This window comes from Dryobates pubescens, chromosome 31 (assembly GCF_014839835.1).
Source record: "Dryobates pubescens isolate bDryPub1 chromosome 31, bDryPub1.pri, whole genome shotgun sequence".
NCBI lineage: Eukaryota > Metazoa > Chordata > Aves > Piciformes > Picidae > Dryobates > Dryobates pubescens.
The window spans coordinates 5,581,660-5,590,815 of record NC_071642.1 but is presented as its reverse complement, the minus strand read 5'-3'; positions in this window follow the sequence as shown (position 1 = coordinate 5,590,815).

Sequence of the window (9,156 nt, the reverse complement as noted above, 5' to 3'; positions counted from 1 at the left end):
TTGGGGTTTATTTTCTTGTTGATTTTTTTTTTTGCTGTTGTTTTGTGGATTATTTTGGAGGGAAACCATGGGGACTTGACTAACAGTTGAAGAAATAAACTACATTTAGGTGACAAGGGTTTAGTTTGCACCTCCCCTAGTCAGGTGTTATGATGATGATGAAGGGTTTTTTTTTTGGGGGGGCTTGTGTTTCTGTAACCATGGGGGAGAAATTAAAAGGCAACAGCCATGCTACCCAAATGCTCTGCTCTCTGTCCTGATGAAGTCTCCCAGGGAGGGTTTTAGTGGCTGCACACACATGAGAAAGCTGTTTGACAATAACCTGCCCTGCTCTCTCCTCGCCCCTCACGCAGTTAGGCTGCCTCTGTACTTTATAGTTTCCTGCCCGGGAACTCTCTTTTCGCTCTCCTCTTGTTTTGATTTGGGAACAATGGAAGTGTGTCTGCATTGCTTTCTCTGCCTGTGCTGCTCCTGCAGGCTTGGTGGAGCAGCTCAGTATTTATTCATGGCTTCTGTTAATCAGTCAGAACATTCTTGTACAGGAAGTGCCCAGCAAGCACACTGATTTCAGAGCCCTTTTGCAACCTGGAGGTGTTTTGTAGGGTGGCTCAGTGTCTGAAGCAGGATCTTCTCTGGTTCCAGGGGTGGGTTGGTTGGTTGTTTTGGGGTTGGGTCTTTGTTTTGCATGCTGCTTTTGTTTGTTGGTTTGTTTTTCCCCCCCTCTAGATCTCTTTCCCTCTGTTTTGAGTGAGTGGAGCAATATTTCCCTGTCATGTACATATACCTGCACTCGTAAGGGGTTTGGTTGTTGTAGAGAAACACTTTATACATTTTGTAAGACTCCTGCAGAACCATCACCCCCTGAACTCCCCCTCCATGCCCTCCCACTTGTTGACCTTGTGCAGAATCCTCTTCACCTCTACTAAAATACTTAATATTAAGGTTTCACATAACTGCTAACCTCTTGTTTGCCTCTTCCTCTGTTTTACTGAATTGCAGACTGTAATTCTCCAACGATTGTACTTCACCTGATGTACCAGAGCTGGCAGCAGCAGGGCTAACTGCTCTACTCTAAATCCTTTGTTTTGCTGTTACCACAGCTCCTTCAGGCAGGCTCCTGCTAGCTTGGGGAGGTCTCCTCTGATGGCTGCTCCTCATGCACTGGCTCTGACACTGGCATCCCCTCTGCTGAATGTTGTGGGTGAAGCTGTCTAAAGGAGGAGTTGGGAGACCATCAGCTGCTCTCTGAAGGCCAGGAAAGCAATTTGCAGTGAATTTTTGCTCTGTATTCTGAGCCTGTACCTCACTTGATGAATCCTACCTGCATAGTAGTGAGTTGATTCTTCTTTTTCTGATACAAAGCAAATATGAAGCTGTGAGTTGTGCTGGAAGGGGAATTCTGACATTCCAGTCTCAACTGTTCTGTCTGGTTATGTAATAAAATTAAGGGCAGTTAACTCTGATGGCTTTTCTTTCATGAGGTTTCCAAACCAATGCCTTGAATTTTGTCCTGTGTACAGCCAGAGGAGGGCTGTTGGTGGCAGAGGGTGCACAAGGTGCCTGGCACTTCCACTTTCACCTTTGCTAGAGGGCTCATTCAAGGTGAAGGGAGCCTGCTTGCAGAACAACCCTGTGGGCATGAGCTCCTCTTTAGGCATCACAGTGCTCTGTCTTGAGGGTGTCCCAGGTCAAGAAGCACTTTCAGCACTTGGTATTTACTTCAGGTCCATCCTGTGGAGAGAAGGTGCAGACAGCAGGGACTGGAGAGGTCTCCTTTGTGGTGGTCCCAGACTGGAAGGTGATGTGCAGTCAGTATCTAGAAGGCTGGCAGAGGAGCACACAGAGAATGGAATTCTGAGGTCTTGAAAATCCTTTGTTCACACATGGAGCTGGCTCCTTAAGTTCTGAACTAAAACAGAGGAGTTGAAGAGTGTGAGGAAGAGTCACACTGCTAAGATTTCTGAGTTCAGGGCTAGGAAAATTTACTCAAGATCCTGCTCTTAACATGAAGTTTCTAGACTCAGTCTGGCCTGGTTTAAGAAGCTGAGAAGCAGTTTAGTCACTTCCCTACCTCCTGAAAGAGATTTTCTTTAGTCTTTAACTTTGTGGAAGGCTCTGAACATGGCCTGAGTCCCAACAAAAGGTTCATGTCTGGGGCTTAAGTGCTGTTAAAAATGGTGTAGGTATTAAAGAGACCTTGTAGATCATTGGGCCTTGAGCAAAGTCCCGTCAGAGCAGGTGGATCTTAGGCCCAGGCTGTTCTTGGCAGGGCCTGGATTGGTTTTGAGACTCATTGTGTGATGTGGAAGGGTCTTTTGCTGCAGGGCTGTGGGAAGCAGGGGTGTGCAGGCACAGCTGCTGTGAGCACTGTAAACCAAGTAGGACTCTTACCTGCTGTGATCAGCCAGATGTTAGACAAGGTCTGGACCCTTCTCCAGTTGCTGTGCTGCTCTCCAGGCAGGTGGAGGCATAGCCCTTCTGTGGCTTTGAGAGAGCTCTTGCCTAGACTGAGAACAGGTCCACTAGTGCAAACAGGGAGAGGGCAGTGGACCAGTTCTGGCTGATGGAACCACCTGATGAAAGCATCCAGGAGACAATGCTTTTGGTCTCGAGTACCCTCATGTCCTGCTGCCAGCATTGTGTGCTACTCAGAAACTACAGCTGCAGCCCAATTCTCTGCTGCTGGTGGCTGCTGAGGGGAAGTCTTGGAGGAGGCCTGAGGAAGCCTGAACTGTCTGAGAGCTGTGACATTCAAAGCAACTCTCCAACAGGCCAGACTCTGCTTTCCTGCTGTGGAAATGACAGTTAAATGTAACTTCTCCTGCACTGCTTCATGCTGCAGCTTTGCTGGCCCTGTGGCTCTCAGGAATACAGAAAAGGTTTCAGCTCTCTTCCATCTGCTGTAAGAGGTCTGAGGGCAGAATTTGGCTTATGTGAAACTCCTGATGACAGGAAAGCTGCCTGTGCAAGAAGGAAGATGTGCTGTGCTTGCTTTCCTTAGCTGCTCAAAGTGACTTTCATTTAACTATTGAACAAGAACACTTAAGAAGCCCTGGGTGCTCCCTGCCCACTGGAACAATATCAGCCTTGGCTGAAGGCTCCTGCTGCTGCTCATGAGTCCTCCATGGCAGAATTAGGCAGGAGTCTTCTCTGCCAGATACCCTGTTTGTTATGGAGAAAGTAAGGGCCAAAATTCACACACAGAAGGGATTTGGTGCTGAGCACACAAGCAGGGGATTGGTAAAACAAATCCCCTGGGCAGGTGGCCTCAGTCTGACTTCTTCCCGGTGAGTCAGTGACAGAGTTGGTGAGCCTGGGGTCTCCACTGAGGGTTTTTCTGTAGCCTGCACAGGACAAGGAAATTTGGTTCATAGGGAAGCTTTAAAACTCTAAACTTGTATAAATGTACAAATCCAGTCACAGGTGGCTGCTCACAGCTGTTACAAAGCTTCGTTTGTGTGCTGCAGAGACCATTGTGATCTGGCAGCAGAAAAAGGCACTTGGGAGCCTTTCCTCCCCCTGGGGCTGCTGCTCAGCACTGGTAGCAGGTTAGAAGCAGAAGGTCTGCTGCAGGGATCCCCCTTTGGGTGCTGTTCTGTTAGATCATTTGTAATGACCCCACAGGTAGTGGAAAGGCTGGAAACAGGATCTCCTTGTGTGAACAGGATAAAGCACTCAGCTGGATGTGCCAGGATGGTCAGGACTGGTCTGTGCCTTTTATTTGAGTAGGTCACTTCCCAAAAGGTGTATCAAGAATGTATAGCAGAAGTTTTGCTGCCCAGGGCTCCCATTCTTGCATGCTGCACTGCTCCAGGAGCATTTCTTGTGGCCTCTTACCTGTGCTTGGTGATCCAAGCATGAAGGAAGAGCTTGCTCAGAGGTTCAGAAGACCCTGGTGAAGTGACTCAGTCACTCAGTGAGGCCTTTTCTCCTTCATTTAAAAAAAACCAAATTAGTGCAAACAGTATTAAAGGTAGGGGCCTGAAGTTCAACAGGAAACCAGGCCACTAGAGGTCACAGGCAGGGAGTCAGGGCTGGGGTTGTACTTACAGCCCCTTCATAGGTAAAGCAGTCTGGTGATGAGCAGAATGTTTCCATGCAGTGAGTATGTCCAGGGCTGCACTGTGTCAGTAGGAGCAGCAACTTCCATTGGAACTGGTCAGATAATGCAGGGCACTGCTGCCTGTCGGGCTGCGGGGGCTATAAATAGCACTGGGCCTTTATGCAACCCAGGGAGAGGTTCCTTCCATTGCCATTTATTCCTGGTTCCTGTGTTAAGTGCAATTCACTCTGTAAATACCCCCGGCCCCTGGGGTTCGTGCATGGTTATGATGTAATGTGGATATAAAGATTGCCAAATCACCGTGTGTCTGTACGCTTCTGTTCCGAGCACAGCTGCGAGGCTGTGCCCCTGCGGGAAGCAGCAGCCAGAGCCAGGCGGTCACTGCCCTTGCTGTCCCCTGCACCCGGGAGCAGACGGCACGGTGGGCTCTGCCCATTGCCTCGGGGCGCTGCCTTGGTGCCCTTCTTCACACCCAGCCTGGCAGCGAGAACGGTCACTGCCCGTCCTGGTCGCTACCCCCGGGGCCAGGGGAGGGGAGCAGGGCTCGGTGGTCCTCCGAGGGTTCCGCTGTAGGGGCTCCGTTCTCTGCTGCTCCATGAACAACTGTCCGGGTGCGGCGGCCGCGAGGGGCCGAGCCCCGAGGCGAAGGGCTGCGGCCGAGCTGGTCCCTCCCCGGGACGTCCCCTCCGGCCGGGACAGCGCCGCCGCTCCGCGCTCGCCCCGCGGCCTCCGGGGGTTCGGGCGGGGCCGGGAGCCGCTGCCGGGGACACCCTGCGGCGGCGGCGCGAGAGGCGGGGCGCGCGTGCCCTCGGCCGGGGGCGGGGCGAAGGCCGCCTTGCCGGGCCGCTATTGGCCAGCGCCAGTTGCCAGCGTGGTCGCGTTGCGACGCCGGCCGGGCCCCGCGGCGCCCATTGGCTGCAGCGGCTCCGGAGCTGGCGCAGGGATTGGCGGACGGCGCCGGGGCCGCCGAGGGGGCGGGCGGCCGCGGGTGGGCGGTGCCCGGCGGCCGCAGGAGCCGGCGATGGGGCGGCGCGGGCCGCACTGAGGGGCTGTGGGCGCCGGGACCGCAGGTACCGGGAGGGGCGGGGCGGCACCTGCGGGGCGCTGAGGGCAGCGCCCGGCGCAGCTCAGCGCTCTGCTCACGACCGTGGCCCGCGGCCTGCCGCACGGGGCCGGGTCGAGCCGCCCTCAGGTGTGGGGCTATGGCGGCGGTATCGGTGTCCAGGGCGAGCCGAACTGGCTGGGCCGCGGTGTGGCTGCACTGGGACTGGGGATCCGAGGGCTCCTGACAGCCCTCCCGGTCTGGCAGCCCCGATTTACTGGGTGGTCCCCGCCCCGGGGATGTCCTCGGCGTCCCGATGTCTGCCAACGTCCGGCCGCCCGTGCTGGGGGGCCGGAGCCGTGCCTGGAGCCGCGCCGCAGGGTCCCGGGGGGGCTGGCTGCCCTGGCCGCGCTCTCCGAAGCCTCCTTCCCGGCAGCAGCGCGGCCTCTCCCGGCTGACACCGGCTCCTTCTCCCGCTCTTGCCGGCCCCGGGCGGCCCTGCGAGCCAGCAGCGCCCGGTGTGCCGGGCTGTGCAATCGAACGCTCGCCTGCAGAGCGGCGTCCCGAGCAGCGAGGCCGGGAGCCGGCCGTGCGGCGTCTCCGCCGCTGCTGACGGCAGAGCTGCGGCTCCTGCCCGCGGCCCAGCGCCGGTACCGGGCTGGCGGGGCCGCGTAGGAACCGAACCTGGGCGAGGAGGGCTGAGGCGCAGCAGCTTTTGTGTCTCTCCACCAGACTTGGCTTTCACGCCTGTAAGCAGCTACTAGGAGAATGTTCTTCGCCAGTGGATCTCCTGCCTGTTTGTTTCTCGTTTGGAGCGCCCGGAGGCATCTCTTTGACCTCCTGGGCACGGAGGGAGAGCTCTGCCTTGCTCCTTACAGAGGTTCCCCAAGAGAATGAGCTCAGTGTCCCAGCGGCGCTGAGCAGCTCACACAGTTGTGTGCTGGGCACCAGCTGCCTGCCTCTGTGCCGTAAGCTTAGGATTTGTGAGTGGCTTTTCCTGAACTGGGACCTACTATTCTCTGCAGTTTTCTGGGGACAGTGTGGCTGCTGGTGGCAGGCCAGAGGGGCTCCTCCGTGGGCTCGGTGGGAGGGATGAGCCAGTGGTTCTGCAGGGAGAACCATGTGTGCCATGGAGGTGTTCTTCTCATGGTCTCAGCCAGTGCTCAGGTGAGCTTGTTCTTTATCTGGTGGGGTGACCAAGATGAAAAACCTAAAAGCTGTGCCATGGCCACTGAGACTTCTCACTGCTGCTCCCCACAGGGAAGGTCCTCACCTAAGCGTGGGTGAGGTCCGTGCTGTGTGCCGGTGCTGTGCCACTGGAGCTCAGGCTGGGCTGTGCCCTCAGAGGGAGCTGTGCAGAGCTCAGCTTGACAAGCAGAGGAGTGAGGTCTCTCATAGCTACCTGGAAATGCCAGACTTGGACCTGGCAGTGGGGATGTGCTTCTCATCCCACCCTCTGCCTCGGTCTTGCTTGTACTCACAGGACTCTTTGTACCCCACTCTCAACCCTCTGTGTTACCAGCCCTCACTTTGCTTGGGACTCCCATTCCCTTGCTCCACTCTCCTTCCAGTGAGCCCAGCTCTGTGTCTTTCCCTTCTGATGGTTTCTAGCACTTTCCCAACCTTTGTTCAGGTTCTGGTCAGAATGCCTGCAGTGCTGCTGCAGCAGGTCAGCTCCCATGGCTACGAGCAGTCCCCTTTAGCCACCCAGCACCGGGGGACTTCCAGCCCTGCTGGGCTGCCAAGCTTGCACATGCACAGAGTAATCCTTTGGACAGCTGGGGGTTAGCCTTGGCTCTCCCAGGCCCAAGTGCCTGAAGGCTTTTTTGCATCTCCAAAGGATTAGGGAGACAGCTGCAGGGGGAGTGTTTGGGGGGGGCTAGAGTAGCTCTGGTTTTCCAGGTGCCCTGGGAACTGCCATGGTGTCAACCCTTGGAAACAGAGGCTTGAAGGGAGAGGAGCTGGCTCTGGAAAATCCCTTTGTCATGCAGTGTAAGGGTGGATTGAATAACTCCAGCTGAGGACACCAGGGCTAGCTCCCCTCGAGCATGGCTTGAGGAGTGTTCCAGGCAGCCTCCAGCAGCAAGGAAGTCTGAACTCTGCCAGGAGCAGGTGGCACAGGAAACAGCCAAGTGTGAGCTTCAGCTGTGTACCCTGGGCACCGAATGGCAGCTCTCAGACCTGGGCTGGCTGTGCACCTCTGGCAGGCTGTAGGTGGAGAGAGGAACAAAGCAGTGGAATGGAGGATTCCATGGCTCTGGTGCACCTCTTGGTGCAGCTCTGTCCATTTCTTTTTGCTGTGGAACTGCACTGAGGCTGCAGTGAGGTCACTGGGTGCTGGATGCCAAGGAGACCATGCAGATGAGCAGTGCTACAAATGCACTAATTGCAAACAGCTTCCAACAGACTTCTTGCTGCTGGGAGAGAGGCTTTCTCCTCCTAGGTTATTGATACTGGCCTGGATCAAGCAAGTGCAGGGCAGGATGTTTCCCTGGGGGGAAGTTAGTGTAGATTCCTTGAAACAGCATGACCAAGATCAACCCAAAATGCATCCAGCTGAGGCTGGATGTGGCTCTGAGACTCTGGCAGTCATAGAATCATAGAATTGTCAGGGTTGGAAGGGACCTCAAGGATCAGCCAGTTCCAACCCCCGCCTGCCATAGGCAGGGACACCTCACACCACAGCAGGTTGCTCACAGCCACAGCCAGCCTGGCTGCAAACACCTCCAGGCAGGAGGCTTCCACCACCTCCCTGGGCAACCTGTGCCAGTCTCTTACCACCTTCCTAGGAAAGAACTTCTTCCTAACATCCAATCTGAATCTCCCCACTTCTAGTTTTGCTCCGTTCCCCCCAGTCCTATCACTCCCTGACACCCTCAAAAGTCCCTCCCCAGCTTTCTTGTAGCCCCCTTCAGATACTGGAAGGCCACAAGAAGGTCTCCTCAGAGCCTTCTCTTCTCCAAACTGAGCAACCCCCACTCCCTCAGTCTGTCCTCAGAGCAGAGCAGCTCCAGCCCTCTGCTCATCCTCATGGCCCTTCTCTGGACACCTTCCAGCACCTTTCCTGTCATAGTGGCTCCAGAGCTGGACCTCCAGTCCTGCAGGGCTGCAGCACATCCTCTGGCTGTGAGCTCACAGCAGCTCTGCATGCAGACACCAGGCCCAGTGTGCACTGAGGAGCTTTTTTCACTACTGTTTAATGTATCTTGGCTTTTGACACTAAAAACCACACAACCTTCCCCCCCACTTTGGATGATGAGGAGGTGGAACCAGGCATCTCAAACTGTAAACTGCAGGAGGAGTTTATTTTTCCTCCACTTGGTGTTGACTCAGCTTGGGATATTTGGAGATTCCAGAGTTTCTGTTTTCTAAACTGGCTTCCCCCCCAGATTAAAGTTCCTAAGTGATGTGGCTCTTCTGCTCCTAGTCTTTGTTACTCTGCTTAACTTCTCTATGCTTTTAGCTCACAGCCTTCCCATAAAAGCAGTGATCTTCAGTTACCTGCATTTGGTGCCTCAAAGACACAAGGAACCACCTCCAAGTTAGTGAGAAGCAGGTGCAGGGTCTCTGTGCTGTGAAAGGCAAGGCACAGGAAAGAGGAAGCTGTGAGTCCATTCCATTCCAGAAGTGAGCACAGCACCCAGCCAGTGGGAAGGGTGGGCAGGTAGTGTCCTAGAATCACAGCAACAGAGAACTCTTTGGGTTGGAAAAGCCCTCTGAGATCACCCAGTCCGAGCAGCAACCCAACCCCGCCATGGCCACAGGTGCCATGGCCACAGGGTTCTGGAACAGCTCCAGGCATGGGGACTCCACCACCTCCCTGGGCAGCCTGTGCCAGTCCCTGACCACTCTGGCAGCAAAGACATTTTTCCTCATCTCCAACCAAGAAGTTCATGTGAAAAAGTTTCCTCTAGTGCTACCCCAGCAGAGCTCAAGGAGGGTAGATTTAGGCTGGAGATCAGGGAGAAATTTTTGCCAGTGAGGGTGGGGAGAGCCTGGCACAGGTTGCCCAGGAAAGCTGTGGCTGCCTCCTGCCTGGAGGTGCTCAAGG